General features: G+C 36.8%; 1 protein-coding gene across 1 annotated transcript in view; it reads left to right on the top strand.

Annotated features, from left to right (window-relative positions):
* LOC140153402 (exostosin-1-like) overlaps positions 1 to 22066 on the top strand; it is a 118345-nt gene that overhangs the window by 46815 nt on the left and 49464 nt on the right.

Raw genomic sequence — 22066 nt, 5'->3', positions numbered from 1 at the left:
AATTTCCGTCATATATAAGCCAAACAAACTTTACATGTATACCAATACCTCAATACCACAATTTGGTCATCTCCTACATGTTAGTTAACAAGAGTGAAACATTATGGCAAGACCGTAGCCATAGCACTAAGTATTGCCCCCAAGGCATACTTGATAGATATTGAATGTCTGATATGACTGGTATATTGTAATTGATGAGATTTATTTCTGCTGTCTTCCGAAGATAACAGTGATTTCCAATTGTATAATGATCTGTGTGTGTCGGCACACAATCGAGGCCTAATCATATTTGGTATTGTGTGATAATTGATGGGATTTGGTTGTCGCTATCTTCAGAAGATAGCATTGATAACCAATTGCCAGACTTTTGCTTGCTGATGCACTAACCATCTAGAGTGGTATGCAGTATTACAGTCTGCCATAGTTTCTGTACAGTCCATCCTCACTTATCCTCACTTACCACTTCAATACAGATTTTTCTGTTAACCCAAATGTGCAATGCTTTGACACCTTATTTCATACTGACATTGAAATAACATATGGCCCCCTTATTATATAATACTTGTTGTATCCCCAAATATAGCCCTAATGTGGACATTCAATACAGAAAATGCACACAATTCGCTTATTCGGCCAATACTTGGTCCCATCATGGCTTGATGAAAGAGGTGGATATGTAACTATATTTTGATATTTTCAGTTGTTTTTATCATCTCACTAAGAAAATAAATGAAAAACATCAAAACAGATGTAAAAATTTGAAAGAAGCAATGAATATGAATTGTCATCAGTGGGTAAGATTGTTCAACGTGATCCAGAAACTGGACTACGCTTGTGATTGGTTGATCAGATTTTGCGATATGGTTTTAATCTTTGCCATTTGGACGAACTACAGCGTACACAACTATCTGTGGAATCTGTGGCACTTTATGTTGGCGCGAAAGTTAAACTCTACATTTTAATATTCCCAGTCAAAGTTCCGGGGCAAAGTGCTGCTTCAAATCAAAAGTACATTTTCAATTTTTTGCTTTGAGTTTTGTAGTCAATAAACCGGTAGCTCCCAAAATCAGAATTGTTCAATAAGTGAACCCTCATTACAAAAAATGCCAAGATATGTTGCATTCAATAACATAAGTTTACTTTTATTGTGACTAATTATATTAATTATATTGAATACATGATCAATGTACTTTACTTGTGACAAACATCTGTATAATTGCGAGTTCCACTGAATGTGTTCACCATAATTTTATTTATCAAAATTCGAACAAGTTATGGGTGAAAAAAAGAATGGAAAACAACAAAAATCAATCCAAACTAGGCATCAGAAAGTGAGCAAACAAGCAAGCAGGCAAGTGATTTGCTCCAAGCACACTATGGGGTAGGTAGGCCTATATATTTACGGCAGATTACACACAGCCAGATAACCAATTCTAACGTGATCTATTATTTAATTCTCAGCGCCACATAGCAGCCTTCTATAACATCCACATCTGACCAGAAATCGACCCACGCTGTAATGACTTCAGGCAGGCAATTCCAAGCAGTGCCAGTGACGGCCATCATTCGTCATAGGTCTCTTCCTCTTTTTGTTTCACTATTATTTATATATCATTCATAAGCATTGTGCGAACTAGGTGTTCACTTCTTGCGTTTATGCCTTCCAGGATGACTTATGCCCTCCAGGATGACATATTATTGAATTTTATTTGGCGATCAAGACTTGCTTGGTGTTGAACATGTTGAATGTAGGAGTGATTGGGACCCATAGTTCTTTTTTGATGTGTGATTCAGATTTGTTTGCTCTGATTTATGTGTTTTTTGATCATACAAATTTGCTCTTGTTTAAATTATAACATATTGTGATCATACAAATTTGCTCTTGTTGATGTTTAAATTATAACATATTGTACAATAGGGTGGGCCGAAAAACACCTTTTTTCTCGGATCGACTTGGAACTCTCAGAGAATTTTACTAGGGTACATACTACTATTGTGCTAAAATATCAGTAAGATCGGAGCATGTTTCGCACAGGCAGTAGATTTTCACAAAATCCCTACTTATTCACCATTTCTTACTGTATAACTCTATATAGAGAAATCAGTAGAAACAACCTGGGAAAAATAGGCATTGAGATGACATCATAGCCAATATTAAACAATTTTGGTAGTTTGTTTAGACCCGCCAGAGCATCACCAAATAGCAAGCAGTCTCCAATTGGTTACCATTATTTTTTGCTAGAGACCTGTATTTAGTTAAATATTGATGATATTTGAGTTGCTAAATTAAGGGTAGGGGTAGCATTATGGAGCATTTCCCTAGTTCTACTGAGTCAAATTTCACAATCTTGGTCTTGTTGGGTAGATATGAACTGCAAAAGTACAAACAATACATGAGAGATGAATTTAGAGCAGATCTGACATGACCAGGGGTTAAAGGGTCATGTGACGCCTAATTTGTAGTAATTTTCAAGGCTGTGTGACCTTTTGACCTCTGGTCAAAACATGGATAACTGAAAATCATATAGCATTTATTTTTGGCAATGCTGCAGTTCATATCTGTGCAACAATACCGCATTCGGGAAATTTGACTGAGTAGAACTGGGGAAATTCTCCATAATGCTACCCCTACCCCTTAAAATAGCAACTCAAATATCATTAATATTTGACTTACATGCGTGTCTTTAGCAAAAATAATGGTAACCAATTGGAGACGGCTTGCTATTTGGTGATGTTCTAGAGGGTCCAAACAAACTACCCAAAGTGTTTAATATTGGTTAGGATGGCATCTGAATGCCTACTTTTCCCAGATTGTTTCTACTGATTTCTCTTTATAGAGTTATACAGTAAGAAATAGCAAAAAAGTAGGGATTTTGTGAAAATCTACTGCCTGGGCTTAAACATGTCTGATATTACTGATATTTCAGCACAATACTAGTATGTACCCCAGTAAAATTCTCCGAGAGTTCCAAGTCGATCCGAGAAAAAAAGTGTTTTTTGGCCCACCCTATTGTACAATTATCATCTAGTTCATATAACTTTGACATTCACATCCATTAAACATTGCTGAAATGATCAAACTTGATTTGGTAAGTGTATGATTAGTGCAGGAATAATTAACATGTTCAGTTATTCTTAAAAGGTTGCCAGTAGCAAAATGTGTCGCAAACGTGTTACAAAAAGATACCAGAAATTACTGAACCAATTGCGCCATGATTTCAATAGCGAGTAGTCATTAGTAGGGTAGTAGTTTGAATTAATCAATGTCAGATGTAATTTCTCTTTGATTTTAAACTGCCATCAGCTTCCTTAGCAGGTGAGCGCAATTACAGTGAGATGCTTTTAAAAATAACATGCCAAAGTATTGCACAAAAACTAAGGCACCTCAATTTGCCTTCAATTTAAGACTCAAAATGTCCTGACAACATACTAGTACAATTTGTTATCAAATTTGTTAGCGCAATGTTTTACGAGCTGGCATTAATGGTGGCTCGCTTCTCCAAAAGGCGAGAACGGAGTGAAACTTGAGGCTGCAGCTCGGCGGGAGCACTGTTTGAAAACGGTTGACGCCCCATGAGGACCACTGGTGTGCGTCGAGATATATAAACTTTAGAAAAACTGAGGTAATGAGAAGGTCAGATCTATCCACGTTGTTATTATCAGGTTGAAGTTCCAAAATCAATGTCAAGTATTTGGTGTTTCCGGAGACAAAGTTCAGTCTGGCTAACTCGCAGTAATTTTCCATATTCCAAGCAAGTTATACACATACCTTTGACTTCTTTCATGAAATATTTTGACATCTCGAAATGAAACATTAAACCAAGTTATGAGATTGTGGGAGAGCAATGATTAATTTTAATTTGACTAAATGAACCCATAATTATTAAGTCATCATTATGTTGATAATTTTGATGGGATTATTAGCTATAAATAAAAGTTCACTTTCAGCTTCAAACCTAAACTGTAATGTTTAATATTAAGTTATGCAACTACGATATAGATCTATTTGAAACTTGTATGTGAAGTCAAAAACAGCTGATTGTAAAACTGATGCGTAGATCAACAACAAAATCTGTAGACAATTCAAAGTTTAATTAATTAGTGACTAGAGCAATTGATCTGTGTTCAGCATCTTTATAAAGGATATAAGCAACATGAAAATGATCTCAGGTTTTGAAGGCACAGACCACCAATTTATCCTCAAATAGCATATATTTCAACAGGATATTGTCAATCATTTGAAAGTTTAATGATGTAATGATATGAATATCATGGTATCAGTGATGATGACCGTATAGACATGTGGATTAAAGGCAATATCGGACTTAAATTGCATGTCAACCTATGATATTATACCTGCTTGTAGAATACGAAGAGGTTATCTAAACATAACTCAAATATGATATTGCTATCATTATCTTATCATGGACATACACTTCGCATCTGGCAAATATATTAACCGTTTTTACAGTTATGCCGCTTCTGCTGCATGGAGAACAGGGCTTAGCTATTTGCAGCAGCCAATTTGTATTCCTGTGCCAGGTATCAATGGCCGACCCACAGACCAACAGTATCATAGCAAACATAATTCAAAGCCTGGACACGGCGACAGACCGAAGGAAACACGAGATAGTCGCATCTATTTCCAAGCTATTTCTGGCTTTATAGGTTATTTTGTTGGTTAGTATTTTAAAACGGGGGAATTTTATTGGATATTTTTCACCTGAAATTGAAGATAATTAATGAGATAGTTGATATGGTTCATCTTATTCTTAGGTTGTTTGAAAGGAGAGAAAGAAAGGTTATGGATCGTAAATATTATTTGAAGCACTGATGATGCATTACTTGTATGCAAGTTCTGAGATATAAGTATTCAAGAGGGTTATTGGGAATGCTGATTTAGTTACTGTGAGGTTGAAATGATAAAATTTGCATTGGCTTTTCTAGTTCAATATTTGTTGTAGTCTCTTGTAGGGCCTATACATATATTCTTTTACAAGGGTCCTTTTTAAGCGTTAACTGTGTGCACAGGACCTTGTGCAAAATAATACGCTCTGGTATGCTTTTTTGTAAAAGGAAATCTGCAAAACGCAGTAGTTTTATACCTTTTGAGTTTGCTGAACTTGCTGACAACTTGCTGAACAGTGAAGCATTTTAATATTATTATAACATTGCCTATTACCGTATATTACAAGTGGTTCAAGAAAATCATTTTCAAGCTAATGTACATGTAAGTTCAACAACCTGATATAACTCATGTCCATTTTCATAATACGTTTCATTTTGTGATGATCATCAGAAGATAACTAATTGAATCCACTATCATTAATGTCATAGTTGTTACATTGTACCAATAAGCCATTACATCAGCTACATGTAGTTGTTTCATACATTTATCTGCATCCCAGATGATGTTACCAAGGCTCCAGTAATCTTAAGCTTTGATCCACAATTTCTCTACTGTTCTGCAGTATAGGGGTTTTCACTTTTATCTGATCAATTTTTATGAATCCCATGCAGAATCTGTGGTGAATCTGAGAAGTAATTTGGGTGTTAGATGACAAAGCTAAGAGGTTAGAATGTCTCCAAAATGGCTGCCAGCTTGTCTCATTGTATTTCTGTACAAGAAAAGTTAAAATGCGAATATTAGTGAAGATCGAAGGGTGCTTATTAACATCCAACATTGGATGAAGAAACTTTTGATTAGTGCCAATTCCTTATCTTCTGTCAACGTACATACTTTTAAACAAATACCTGTGCGTATTCATAATTTTAATCTTTCAATCTTTGTCAAAAGAAGAAAATTCCATAATGTGTACAGGGTCAGGGTCTATATTTGATAATGCAGTTACTTTCATTACAAATGCCATTGTTTAGCATCAGGAAGCTTAACACTAATCAAAAAATGTGGTTGCAGTATAAAATCAAGAAATTTCTCCATGAAGATGTGACATGTAAGTGAAATGTTATCTCCTACTGCTCAATAGTGCTTCATACAAGGGATTCAAACCACCATGAGAGATAATATAACCACAATTTGCATTCTGCGAGGTACTGCATGTTTGGTTGTTATTTTGCTCTGCTCTCACCTCCCATAATAATAGTGACATTTGCTGTTGCTGCTGATGATGATGATGATGCAGATAGTATCATGGCAACAATCATGCCAATAAGTCAATGCACACTACACGTTGTCCTTAATAATTTGCAAAGAAAAAAGTATGGGAAAAAGAAAAAAAACAGAGTTGTCTTGTACTACATGTATAATCAGAACATACGCCTGCCAGTGGTGTAGCATGAGCCATGGGGGGGGGTGGCACCGACCATGATTGGGGGAGGGGGCACAAGCCATTTTCTGGCAATTTTCCTATGGGCTTTTCTAAATGTTCAAATCAATGCCCAATTGCCCACCATCCCCCGTCCCAACGCCCTATGGTGCTACGCCCCTGACGCCTGCTTAAAATGTGAAACATGCTGTAGGATCACATGAATGTCATCTTGGTAACAAAGTTTAGCTGTTTGGAAACTTTTTGCTACAATTTAGAAGTTGAAATTGATGTAAAATATTTCTGTGCACATTGTGAACCAAGAGTCCACCTGATTACCCTAAATATCATGAATATGGGGATTGTGTGGTATCCTGGCCAGTTCATTGAAAGTTAATTACCTAGCTGGGGGGTTTTCAACCCCCCGAGCTAGGTACTGTTTTGCTATCCGATTCTTCTTTCTTTCTTCTTCTTCTTCTTCTTCTTCTGGCAACAAACTTCAAAATGAGGCTCCTCCTACATGTTGCACCCTACAATTACGTAATTTGCACATATGTATCGGCTATATCCAGTGCACATAGGGTGCAAACAGAATTGGGATCAAAGATCATTAAAGGGGCATTTTCGGTATATAACCAAATATCTTCAAAATGCTTCTTCTGCCACATATTACATAGCACAATGACGTCACTTACACATTTGCATCGGCTTTACCCAGTGCCCATACCTTGCACACAGAATTGGGGTCAAAGGTCATTAAGGGGTAATATCTTACAATTATATTTATAGCTGGACATCTGTAAGGGGTATGGGGCTCAAACTCAGTGACAACAAATATCATGACCAGGGGAACATTTTGCAGGGGTCAGGTCAAAGGTCATGCAGAGGTCAAAATTTTAGAAATGCATTTTCTGGACATCTGTAAGGGGTACGGGGTTCAAACTCGCTGATAACAAACTTAATGACCAGGGGAACATTTTGCAGGGGTCAGGTCAAAGGTTATCTGGGGTCAAATCTTATAATTTCATTTTTGGACATCTGTAAGAGGTATGGGGCTCAAACTCAGTGACAACAAATCTCATGCCCAGGGGAACATTTTTCAGGGGTCAGGTCATAGGTCATGCAGAGGCAAATTTTAGAAATGCATTTTATGAACATCTGTAAGGGGTACGGGGCTTAATGCCAAGGGGAACATTTTGGAATACTTTGCAGGGGTCAGGTCAAAGGTCATCTGGGACCAAATCTTAGAATTTCATTATCTGGACATCTGTAAAGCTGAATTTATACTCGATCGCTTTTGCAGAAAAGCGATTTTCACGCATGCTCAATGTTTACCTACATTTCCATAGCGTCAAGCCGATCAATCGATTCAAATCGCGGAGGCAAAAACGACGTCGCTTTTGCAAGTTGAAGAAATCTCAACTTCCCTGCGATATCGCTTGACACGTGAATCGTCAACCAATCATATACAACCATCTGGATCTATTATTTTGCTAATTAATTTAACTTTCTCGATTATTAATTTTTGGTGATGAATTAATTCAAAGCAATAATTATTGACAGCAACTGATGTTTTAAAAATGTATTTTGTGGCATTTAGAATATTTTAATTGTCGTCTGCAATCGCTATCGCCGTGATAAGTATAAATGTAAAGCGACGGGGCGATGCATCGCAAAAATTGGCGATTGCAAATCGCTTTTTCAAAAGCGATTAATCGCATCGCTCGGGCGATCGAGTATAAATTCAGCTTAAGAGGTACGGGGCTCAAACTCACTGGCAACAAACCTCATGACCTGGGGAACGTGATGGAACATCATAGAGGGGTCAGGTCAAAGGTCATCTGGGGTCAAATCTTAGAATGACATTTTCTGGACATCTGTAAGGAGTACGCGACTCAAACTCGGTGACAACGAACCTCATAACCAGGGGAACATTTTTGGAACATCCTGCAGGGGTCAGATACCTCCACAATACCAACACGCCCAGCTAGGTTTGTGGTCTATGACCACCATTTGCCACTAGTATTAATATTGTGAAGTTAATATTATTGGGATTTGTGACTTTGTTTGTAGTTACTATGGTAACTAATCTTACAGACCATTTGAATCAAACAGGCCATTTTAAAGTGTTGTCAGAAATGGGTTAACAGTTGGTGCCATTTACATACAATTTTACATTTTAAAATAGTCCAAAGGCACTTGTTATAGCCTTGACTTTTTCCCTTTCTTCCATATTTGTTAGTGTTGAATATAAACTTGCATTCACTTTAAAAAGTAATAATGAAAAACAGCCGGATTTGAAAAAGTGACGGAAGCAAATAAGAACTTTCATTCCCATCAAATATGGTTTTGCTTTACACTTGAGTTAGCAATTAGTTTTGTCTTCTCATATTGGTTGAGTTCTATGGCAGTGCTTAAATGCTTAAAGACCCAGCCAGTTGACCAGGCAAACTTACAAGGGCAACCCGATTATTAGGCTTAAAATATAATCAAGTCAATGTTCACCTCTATACCATCCAAACCTTCCACAGCTCCCAACTTAATTTGTTTTCCAGATATTTTGAGCGGCCTTTAAGAATTTGCCCCATCAGGTGGCTGATCCTTGGACATCGGATCAGGATCAGGATATAGCAACTGCCCTGTCTTCACATTAAAGCCGGGCATTAAAGTAACAACATAAATGAATAAATCCCAGCTTAAAGTAATCTGTCTGTCCTTGCAACACATTGTAGGCATTGTAAGGTAGATTTGTTCTGTAGACAGATATGCATTTATTTATTTATATTTTAAAGCAAGAGATTTTACTATTTTAAAGGTCTATTCAGTGATTTGCTCATCCAGAAGATTGTACAAATGATCAAAATTCAGATTTTGGCAGCTTTGTTAATGTCATAGATGTGTTTTAACATACGGTACCCTGTTAGTGGTTAAGCCGAAAGCCAGCCTTATTAAAGACAAAATAAGACATTTTTACGATCTTTGCAATGCAAAATCATTTCACATGACAAAGTCGCTCGAATTGGATTTTGCTCAACTCAAGCAAAAATTTGTGTCATAAATGCTTCTGATTGGCTGCTTCACAGGAATGGCCAAAGAAACCTTTTCAGGAATGCTATATAGGCCTACACAATATATTGTTCTGTATACTGCTTTTAAGGGCCCATACAGTTTATTCTTATTTTGATATTCTTTCATTGCCCACCTTTGCAACACTTGGCAGCACTTTTGAAAGCAGTACAGAAATCTCCCAAAATGCAACTATAAGAGGCATACTTGAAAGTCACTGAAGTCATCATTGCTTTATTCTGAGAAGGATATGGATTATTTTGTATTGCTCAACAAGACCTTGAAGATTACCTCGCAGCAAAAAATTTGCATCCATGAATCTGATTCCCAGTATGAATCAGGCTTTAGCCTATGCTATGTGATCATGATTGAATCAGATTCCCAGTATGCAGCCACAACTATAACTTCTTTCTTAGGCTGTAGCCTATGCTATGTGATTATGATTGAATCAGATTCCCAGTATGCAGCCACAACTATAACTTCTTTCTTAGGCTGTAGCCTATGCTATGTGATTATGATTGAATCAGATTCCCAGTATGCAGCCACAAGTAACTTCTTTCACAGGCTTTAGCCTATGCTATGTGATTATGATTGAATCGGATTCCCAGTATGCAGCCACAGGTAACTTCTTTTTCATAGGCTTTAGCCTATGCTATGTGATCATGATTGAATCTGATTCCCAGTATGAATCAGGCTTTAGCCTATGCTATGTGATTATGATTGAATCCATTCCCAGTATGCAGCCACAACTATAACTTCTTTCTTAGGCTGTAGCCTATGCTATGTGATTATGATTGAATCAGATTCCCAGTATGCAGCCACAAGTAACTTCTTTCACAGGCTTTAGCCTATGCCATGTGATTATGATTGAATCGGATTCCCAGTATGCAGCCACAGGTAACTTCTTTTTCATAGGCTTTAGCCTATGCTATGTGATCATGATTTAATCTGATTCCCAGTATGAATCAGGCTTTAGCCTATGCTATGTGATTATGATTGAATCCATTCCCAGTATGCAGCCACAACTATAACTTCTTTCTTAGGCTGTAGCCTATGCTATGTGATTATGATTGAATCAGATTCCCAGTATGCAGCCACAAGTAACTTCTTTCACAGGCTTTAGCCTATGCTATGTGATTATGATTGAATCGGATTCCCAGTATGCAGCCACAGGTAACTTCTTTTTCATAGGCTTTAGCCTATGCTATGTGATCATGATTGAATCTGATTCCCAGTATGAATCAGGCTTTAGCCTATGCTATGTGATTATGATTGAATCCATTCCCAGTATGCAGCCACAACTATAACTTCTTTCTTAGGCTGTAGCCTATGCTATGTGATTATGATTGAATCAGATTCCCAGTATGCAGCCACAAGTAACTTCTTTCACAGGCTTTAGCCTATGCTATGTGATTATGATTGAATCGGATTCCCAATATGCAGCCACAGGTAACTTCTTTTTCATAGGCTTTAGCCTATGCTATGTGATCATGATTGAATCTGATTCCCAGTATGAATCAGGCTTTAGCCTATGCTATGTGATTATGATTGAATCTGATTCCCAGTATCATGCAGCCACAACTAACTTCTTTCAAAGGCTTTAGCCTATGCTATGTATGAATCCATTCCCAGTATGAATCAGGCTTTAGCATATGCTATGTGATTATGATTGAATCTGATTCCCAGTATGAATAGGGCTTTAGCCTATGCTATGTGATCATGATTGAATCTAATTCCCAGTATGAATCAGGCTTTAGCCTATGCTATGTGATCATGAATGAAAGGTTCAATGAACTGAATGAATTATGATTTTATATTTCATTATGATATCTGTCTGGGTGAATGTTCTTTTTTAAAAATATAAGAGCATATTAGCGCTGTTGTGATTTTTGGTGGGGAATTATTTTTCCGGTTATTTTTATCCTCTCATAAATTAAAGCGATACATTTTAGAACTGTCTATTGAAAGAAATAATCATTTGAAAGCTTTTATCAATTCATTGAAAATTGAATAAAAAGAGCATGAACAAGACAATCATCTTCATGGAAGATACTCGTCTTGTCTTGTCTTGTTTTCCTGCAGTAATATTTGCAGCATGTAACATGTCTGTCCTTGAGTAGTGACATATCAATTATTAGGGGATTGGCAAGTCGTGCTCCTCTCCTAGGCACATCACGCATACGCAACAACATCGTCCAGTATTTGCCATTTCTGTGATAGCATAGCTGCAATTGATTTTCATGTTTCTCAATCAGTTCACTAGCTATCAATATAGTGTTAAATGCTAGCCAATTACAGACTCAACATACCAGCTATCATGGGTATGTATGTGCCCTAACAACACTTAACCTCTGAAATGCTTTAGATTTGAATATAAAAACATAAATCAACAGATAGACTCAATGTATTGTTTGGAAATAGTGCTGAATTTGTTAGAAGAAAGTATTTTGCATTAATCTTTTCTTTTAGATGGTGGTTCAAAATTTCTTTGCATAATTTTGAAGGCGGAATGATTAATGCATTATTGCTTTGGTTATCACCGTTTGAATTAAGCAGCCAAGGGTAGCCTCCCAGTAGCCTGCACGCAGTGCGTAATAACCGCAGGGCACAGATATAGCTCTATCATTTGGAGAGACAGGGCGGCGGGATAGATAACATCAATATGCACCAAGTGATGTAGGATTCGGCTAAAATTTCACATTTTTTACGCAAGCAATTTGTTACACCGCCAGCCAGCACTGTGTTGACATAGGTTGATTATTTTGATGATGCTTGCAGCACTCACTATGGACCGCAATGGCCTCATCTCAGTGGTATAGTTCAATAACCTCAATTAAACAATCATAGTGCAAAATTTGACCTAAAGTAGAAGAGTATGAGTTTTTGTACTCAAATTTTCAAAGGTCATTCAATGAATGTGCAAATGTATTGGGGTTAAAGAACTGTGCCTCGATAGATGAGCATGTTGTGGATCCTAGCGACTAGGCTTAGGTGACATCTGTGCGTACTCTAGGACAGTGAGTATCACCTGATCAAACCCCCGGATCACACCCATAATATTTTGAATAATTTCATCAAGATAATAAGGTATTGCTAATGCTATAGGCTATATCCTTTCTAGTTTTGATGTTAAGATTTGATCTGAGGAATCAGAAAATGGATTATGGTACTAAAATGATGATTGAGATGAGAAAGAAGTTGATGGTTTTCCTGGGAACATTAAAAATAACATTTAAAAATGTTTTAGTGTATGCCGGAAGTGTGAATATGATGTTGGTACAGTATGATAAGTCTGAATCTGAATCAAATGATCAAATAGTTAAAGAAATTGGCACCTGCACAAATATTATTGTTGAAAATAAATAATACCCAAAAGTCAGCGGCAATAAATTATGCTGATTTCAACATTATATTATCAATTTGGGACACACAAAAATATTATTTTTGAAATTAAATATACCCAAAAGTCAGGAGCAATAAACTGATGCTGATTTCTTTGTCATCATAAAAAGTGGAAAACATGCCTACTGAGGCCACTGTCATATCACTCATATGTGTACATTTTGTGAAAAATCAATAGGTTGTGTCCTACATATGAGCATACATGTATTTACAGGCAACTTTTAAAAGACATAATTCAATTTAAATTGCATTTGGGAATGTGCTAAGGAATTCCAGACACTTCCCCACACGCATTATGAATGTATTTGGCCTATGGCCCATCCAGCAAACAGAGACATGCAAAATTACAGTCCAACACGTTTTTTGCTTTCAGAAATATGATACGATTTTTCACCAAACACCCAAATGTTATAAAATTACTCGTCAAAACTATTCTAATAAGATATTTGCCCAATTGGCTAAGGCATAGGATTACAGAGATGTTAGGGGGAAAATACTGATCAAATGAAGGAACGAACTCCCCAAAATTTTGTGAATTGTTTTCCACTTGGCCGGCTGCATATTTTGAGATGGGTGAGTATGCTTTGAGGCACAGATGTTGGGTTTTATTTACGCTTCATGTGCATTACATACAGATTGATTTTTTTTACATTATTGTACCGTAGGTACCTGTAGGCCCAAGAACTTTTTCATGTTTTTCCCTCTTAGTATGTCAGGGGTTTTCAACAATATTTGCTTGCGGGCCATGGAGGGCCAAAATCATTTCAAAGTTTTGTGTTTGAGGACCAAATACACATTGATTTGCTATGTTTATGTACAGAGCTGTTCAAGGGCCAGGCAGGTCAGATCAAGCAGGCCGAATCTGGCCTGCAGTCTGCCAGTTAAGAGACAGGAGTACACCCTACTCTTTTTGAAAATTACTGCAACTTTCTTGTATATGGCTCTCAGTACATGAGACAGATGGCTGATATCTCCTATAGATGAACAGAGCAGGTGCATGCTTCATTTAGAGAATTTGTAATGATGGGAAGGATGAAAGTCTGAATTTTTAATTGATAAGATGTTACTAATTAAATTCAGACTTTTCCCCAGTTGATACCAGAGCAAATGGCTCAACCGAGGAATCAAACCAAGTTCTCTATTCTCTAATCAATGTGCAATGGTCGCTCTCCTTCAAAATTGTGCTTTGAACAGTTTTGTTATTTTGTTGTTGAAAGTATATAAGACCTGCACAGGTCTTGCACGGTATCATTTATCTGACTGTTTGCAGTTCAGAAATTGATTTTCTTTGATTAGGAGATCATTAGCAAAACTTAACATTATAGCTCGTCCATCCATATGTCATGTGGATTTTACTTGGATTTGAACTGCCTTAATTAGTATTGTGTGGTTAATGCATGTTATGGCGACATCATCTATATCCCCTCACACGCAGCTGTGTGATGTGATACACTTAAATCAGTAAGTGTTTTACTCATAATATGATAAACAGACGTTGATAAAACCTGACCAAGCGTAACAGAACTTTGCATAAAATAATGGTTGTTAACAACAACGATACATTTCATTATTACAAATGATATCAGAATATGGTTCTTTGTGCAAGTGTACAACTGAGAAGAAAGGTCATGTTTATTAGACTTGCCTATTTATAATGTGTTTTCTCAGATAAACATCATTTGCTGCTATTCAGAATAAATGCTTATTCCTAGGATTAATACAATTACAGGCTCCAGAAACTTAATTCAATGTATTGAATGAAAGCAGACCTGGATTGCCAGCCTGGCGGAAACATTTTGCTGCAAAAATTCAATTGTAAGGAAGTGGTGCAATACAGACTGCGCCATTGATAGCGCTGTTATGGCAAAAAAAGTTCTTTTGATAAAGCCTCAGAGTTAATATTTCTCTGATTTAATCTGGTGATCAAGCTGTTGCCTTTCAAGTTTAAAGCCACAAACATACTTGGTGCATGGAGGGTTTTGTATCAACGGTATTACTCTATATATGCATATTTATCCCTCAAGAAACTGACATCATGCTGACTCCATTTTATGGGTGCTGATTTTGAAAAAGTGGACCTTTTTCCAAGGAGGGGGGGCGATTGTTTGAAAAGTGGACTTCCCAAAATTTGAACCTTTTTTTGACCAAAAAAGCATAAAACCCCTGAGTGTTTTTGCTCCTTACGCTCGCAAATTGTGCTATTTTGGGACTTTTTAAAATACTTTTACAAATGGGGGGGGGGGGGGTATATGTAGGCCTGGCTCTGCAACAGATTTGACTGGTGTCCAAGCAGGGTGCATAATAAAGACAACCCCCTTTTTTAGTGCCAACAATCATTCCCTAGACCCCCAGAATTCATAGATAGCTACTCTCTGATTTTGAGACCACACTGTTGGGAATAAAATTAGACTAAAATCTTAAAAAATGTACCTCAAATATGTGCACTTCCTTGATCTGCCCATTAATAGTGAATTTAAGGTGATCTACCAGTCTAGTGGAAAGACTGTGGAATTCTGCATACTTCATCCCATTCATCACATAATCACATAAACATTTATAAATGTAAATATTATTCTTTACGGCAATTTTGAGATGGAAAAAAAAGATGGGTTTGTTTTATGTAGTGCTGCTGCTATATTTGATTTGATTTGATTTGATTTGATTTGATTTATTGATATAAATCCAGGCAAACATACATACAAAAGCAGAAAGAAGCGTTCTTATGTGCTGAGATATTCATAGTAAAAATAGCCATACATTTTTGGATTAAAATGGTTTTCCTGATATACCGGGTACCTTAATTTGATGCACAATTTTTGACAAGAATCAAAACCGATTCCTTCAAAATTCTGACAAAAATACAAAGAAATTGAACCCTGGATGAAACCACCATTTCTGGCAGCTGATCACTGAGTTCCCAAGGCCCCCCCCCCCTTTTTTTGGCCGGCCAATTAGTTCCCAAGACCCCCCTTTTAGTTCCCAAGACCCCCTTTTTGTCCAGCCAATCAGTTACCAAGACACCAAGTTTGGAACTGGTGGTGGCACAGGCACACCCCTACCAAAAACAGAAGTGAGTTTCCCCTAATTACTCTAATATACATGTAAGATGTTAGGATATTGTTTTAAGAATAAGGAATGAAGCTGCTAGTAGTACCAGTAGAAGAAGCGGTTAGTATTACCACACAGTCCCTGGTATTTGCCTGTCTACTCCGATATTGAATTTTCTTGTATAGCTTTATTGACAGTATATGGATTTATTTGTCATGTTATAGATTAGTTGTGCACATGGTCATTGACATCATTAGAGTTGTAATATTATAATACGTACAAATCCTCACACAGCACTGTGGTGGCGTATTGTATGATTGTACAGTCATCGGGTATTCTTGTTAAACATATTTACATGGAAGTGGTTAAATGTTTACAAGGAAGTAGGTGTAGTAATTAAAAGGATTACCAAGAAATTATCTTGTAATTGATTATTTATAGGAATAGACTTAATTGGGAATATATGGATGCCAATTATGATATTCATTTATTATAATTATTCACAAGCCAAGTTTCACAACATACAAGAGAATGTTGTTTTATTTTAGTGCAGAGTTACAGACAGACACACCCCCACCCACACACCCCTATTTGCCTTAGTAATATTTTCAGAAATTACTAAATTTTTACAAGATCAAATGTCCTCAGTGTGTTGTCATATCAAGTCCTCATCAAATTGGTAAAACCGAACAAGTGTCAAACCGGTTAACGCTGTGCCGGGACGCTGTGAGGACGTAAGCTACAGAGGGGGTTAAGTAGGGTACAAGACCTCACTTTTCGATGGTTAATTAGATTTTCGTAGCGAGGATGCATATTTTTATAGTCCTTATTAAGCACAAAGTCCTCAGTGTTTTTTTTGTTGGAGTCCTCGGAAGTAATGCGAGGCAAACACACCCTGACAGACAGAAACATAAACTGTAAACATATACACTGGAAACACATGGACCCAAATATTGAGTACAAATATTTAAAAAAATATATTCTTTTTAAGACCACCAGAGTTGCAATTACTTGAGAAATATTTTGTTCTTTTTCCAATTTTCTTTGTCGTTCTTTGTCTCCATCTTGTCTGAGGATTACAGTTAATTCTATGGTGGAGATACAGTGACTGATCTGCATTGCAATGTTGGAGGAATGCAAACACCCCTACTATTATACAAGTATTTTATGTTTGATTACTGATTATTGCTTTATATTTATTATAGACCCAAAGTGTTTATTCAATGGAAGACAGCTGGGCTTCTGAGCTGTAAATGAAATTTAAATGATACCCATATGATCACATTCGAAATCAAGCTAAATAGATATTTTACATTTATATTACATCTTAAACATGCAGCTCTTATTCAAGGAATTAAATGAATATATGGAGGGCAGTCGGGCACCACTTTCAAATCTTGTATGAAATTTGCAGATTTTACTGTATGAAAGTCATTTTCTTTGGAAAGTTGTTCGAGTTGCTTTAAAAAAAAAAATGTAATTCTATGGCATTGACACATGCACAAGTAAAAGATGGAGCAGAAGGTATTTTCAATTTTAGAACGTAAATCCGATATTAGCCATGGATATTAGACATGTATTCTGGTGAATTCTTGCAGAGAACTTTAAATAAGACAGTCAAATTAGTATTTAACTGTGCATCTTATTCACTGTTGTTAGGTTTCTGTGTGAACCGGCATGGGTGAAAGAGAACTCTTGACACATCCGGATTGTAATGAGTTTGCCACCTAACTATTGCAAGGAATGATTATTCTATCATATCATCTTACTCCAAACTGTCATTGCTACACATGTTCATCGTACACCAAGTGCTGGATTAGTTTTCAAGTCGGAAGTGATGACCTATATTTATGCAGTATTAATTGTATGGGCGGAGCCATAGGCGGAGAGCCATACTTTAATTTTGTTTTGCAATATTTGTTCGCACGTTTAAGGGGTTATCTAGCCACTGTATAGATTGAAAGTTGCAGGGTATATAGTATGTAATCGAATGAAGAAGTAGATAGATTTTCTATACTAATATGTGTTCAGGAGAGGAGATATTTAACAAAAACAAAAACACCCAAGTCCGTCAAATGCACGAATAAGAATACGTGTATAGTATAGGCCTATCCACCATTGGGGAATTGCCGCAGCTGATTAGAGTCGTTCATTTAAATGCGGTACATGATTAGAGTCGTTCATTTAAATGCGGTAAATAGCGGGCAATGGGTGTATTTTTGTTTGCTTTTGTGTTGCTTTTTGGAAACACTCGCGCCCGCTATAAAGTCGTTAATTTGTTTGAACAGACCTAGTCTCCTACACAGCCAATTTGTGTCGGGCGATCCGAACAAACATCGTGATAGCCACATACAGTCTGGCCCGAGGCACAGACTATCAAGTGTTTATTACCAGTGACCTTCAATAAAATCGATACTGTAGTACAATTTACAAACATGCTATATACAGGGTGTCCCTGAAAGAACTGTTTAAATCAGAAACTTAATTGTTTAGGTATTTTAACGCATACAACTAAACAAAACTAAATACTTTTTGAATTTTGACAAAAGACGAAATATTAAGATTAGAAATTTAATAACGTGACATAATAACTGCGCATCATAATTTTTTACTTCATTTACTGTATAAAACACATCTTTTGACTCATTATGACCCCAGATTTTTTTTTTTCTTTTTGAGAAACAAAATCCTTCCAAACTTTACATAGAGCCAAAAATTTACAAGATTAAATTTTTTATTTTGGCATAACAATTTAGAGAATTTTGTTTTTGTTTGTTAACGTTTGTTATAAAACGAAATCACTCGAGCACACCCTTTCCAACGAAAAATGAAAACTTTAATCTCAACATTTAATTTTGAGCATGGAGAAAGGAAATCATAATTTCCCTCCGTTTCTCCCCATTTCCCCTTCTGTTTTTCTTCTCTTTTTTTTTTCATTTTGCTTTTCACCTTTCCAAATTTTTTCTTCTCAGACAACCCTTGTTTACCAAAAGTAATACATTTTATTTAATTTATGACGACACAGCATTCTGTCATCCCTGTCTAGCCCCGCTCCAAAGGTCTGACCTGGTTGTTAAACCGCCAAGAGGCCAGATGTCAGAACTGCAAATCAAATGCAGCAAGGTAGAGGTTGTAATATCGTGCACATAGCTACCTATACCTTGCTGTGTATAGTGAACAGAGCACGTGTATTTTGCTCACTGGCAATTGATACAAACAGAAGGTATCAATAAATGGGACAGTATGAATGGATCGTTTTCGAAGTTTATGTTGTGATGAAGTTTGGCAGTCAACATGTGCGATGATGCCGAGTATTTAGGTCTACAGGGGTTTTAACAACATGGTGTATCGCCTAAACTTGGTCAGTTGTATTTGTAGAGCTGAATAGATTTCGGGGTCATCCAAGGTCACCCAGGGTTCATCTGAGGTCAAATGACTAAAAAACTGTCATAATGGCACGAAACTTGGTGGGTATAGTCAACACTTAGAGGAAAATTTTTGGAAGGTCATTTCGGGGTCATCCGAGGTCACCCAGGGGCATTTGAGGTCAAATTACTAAAAACTGTTATATGGGCTCGAAACTTGGTGGGTATAGTCAACATTTAGATTCAAGTTTTGGAAGGTCATTTCGGTGTCATCCGAGGTCACCCAGGGGTCATCTGATGTCAAATTACTAAAAACTGACATAACAGCATGAAATTTGGTGAGTACAGTCAACATTAAGAGTCAAATGTTTGGAAGGTCATTTTGGGGGTAATCCAAGGTCACTTAGGGGTCATCTGAGGTCAAATGACTAACATCTGTCGTATGGGCATGAAACTTGGTGGGTACAGTCAATATTGCTAGGAAACTGTCTATACATACAAACTGAACTTCCACCACTGGCACGGCTCGGGTTGTTTTGGTAAAGCAATACCAACACATGTTGTGAACTCGACACCACGAGGGGATATCCCATATCCCAACCCGTGCTCTGGGCATCTTGTAAAACATAAACATTACACAGCCGTGCGGCCTATTACATTTCCATATTATTACCTTCTTTAATCACCCACACTCCCCATCCACCACCCAGGCTTCGCCCCATACAGGGTTCTGAAAAGAAACTCACATCTAAACACAACCACTACCATACCATCACCCAACAACCTTACACACCAACCGCGTATGACGAAAACCGCGCAACCCGAGAACCGCTCTAGTTTGAATTATTTCTAGGTCGGATCTTTAGATAACTTGTTAATCAGTATGAAATAGAGGAAAAGGCGCAGCAGTTTTAGTATAAGATTTGACGATAGTATCATTGACTGACAAAAATACTATTTTCAAATCTGTAAGGACCATTGCTGTTTTTGTTTGATGAAGTGAAATTACCCTGGGAAGCTGCTTGAGTAGAGCCAACATCATTCTCAACTTCCTGCCATTGTGCTTATAAATCTAGAAATGAAGATGTGACGTATTTTTGGAACATGACTTGAAATGTATCTGCTGGGACATTCTAAATATGTGGCATTTGTTTCAAATGTACCCTTTTCCTTCCCTTTGCTGTTGATATTAACAAAGAGTCCATGTATGGGATGTGACATACTGTCAGATGTGATCACTAAAACATAGTGTACTAATATCAAACAAACCTCTGATTTTGTGTTTTGCCACGTACTAATACTGAATGAGTCTTGTTACTATAGTAATAGAGAATGTTTCCTGGCGACTATATAAAAATAGTCTTGAAATACGGTGCCCGGCCGGCAAATAGCGATGCCGATGAAAGTAGGTATTTGTATTTTACCGTAAGTGTACTCTGCACTCCATTAAAGATGACTGCTTATTTTTCAACATCCCCTATTAGTTTTATCCCACATGGGTATGTTTCTTTCTTTGTTTGCATTCCCTGGGAGGTGAAGGTACCTGTGCACTGCATTTGAATGAATGTTTTTTTCATCGCCAGATGACTGAGGCGATTTGAAAGGGATGCCCAGTGCGTAAATAACACTCACTGTTGACCGTCATGTTCATATAGTAGTGATGTTTCAACATCTGTTATAGAGTCTGGTCTTTGTCTCATGCCTAGAAACCGTGATTCAGATTAGCAATGATTTGTGGTGTGTGACAGTGCAATGACAGTGTGCTTAGACTTACGTTGAGGCTGATAACAAGGCTCGACGTTCAATGCCAAGCAGTAACTATCGATGACTGCGATTGGTCGATTTGTCATGAGTTAATGAAATTATTTCTTCTTGAAACATATATTTGCCATTAAAAGTTAAAAGTTATAAGTTATTATGAATGTTGAATTACTATGCATAGTTGTCAGTTAATAGTTGTCTGTTAATATGTCGAATTAAATGTATTTTCATGTTCGCATGGCCGGATTTTTTAATGGATGGTCAGAGGTCGGCAATATAACTTACCCGGATGTGAACTATTTTTTAGTAATTTGCTTGAACAAGTTTGTAAGTTGAAATATTATGTTCTGAAATTTGTTATAAACAAGGACATTATCATTGAGTGCTAAAAACGTAAATATTTGTTCATGTTTTGTATTATTTTACATATTCAAAACTTGTGTGATTAATTTCCTTTAGGCGTAGTAACATGTTGTTAATTTAAGTAAGTACTTTGCCGCATCTTTTACGTGTAGCGCATTAAATAGAAACTATGTGAACAGGCAATTAGCGTGGGCTCGCTTTCATCCCTTTGTTCTTTCTTTTACGTGACGGCTTCGGCATCAGCAGTTGGGATTTCGATCAGCTCTCAATCATTGTAAGAAAATCAACATTTCATTTATATATAAGCTAGTAATTAATAAGCTTACTATCGTAGAAGCAATATCATGATTTCGGCATAGGCCTAGTAATCCATGGACCTGTATAAACAGTGCGTATTTTTAGCGAGAAAGTGTATTTGAAAATCACTCTTGACTTTGCACGGTGCAGATCGCTTTCCTACTCATGTAGGCCTACTGATTTTTATAGTGAAGAATTTCGTTCATGCGTTTTATTGTGGATTTTATTAAACGCGTTGCCGCGGTGCGTGTTTTTAGCGACAATATCAGATGATTCAATGTGTATTTGAAATTCACTCTTGACTTCCAATTTATGTTATCCGAGCAAATCGTGATCTGATGATTTTGGTTTGTTTCAACTTGTGCACTATGAATGATATTCGACGATATTTGTTAGTTTCAAGTCGTGCACTACATTAATTTCTACTATCGACTTGTGCACTTGGACTGTGAATTTACGATATTTTTTTGTTTGTTTTTGTTTGCTGAAATCATAATA

The sequence above is a fragment of the Amphiura filiformis genome, chromosome 5, assembly GCF_039555335.1.
Source record: "Amphiura filiformis chromosome 5, Afil_fr2py, whole genome shotgun sequence".
NCBI classification, from domain to species: Eukaryota; Metazoa; Echinodermata; class Ophiuroidea; order Amphilepidida; family Amphiuridae; genus Amphiura; species Amphiura filiformis.
This window is presented reverse-complemented; position numbering and strand designations above follow the sequence as displayed.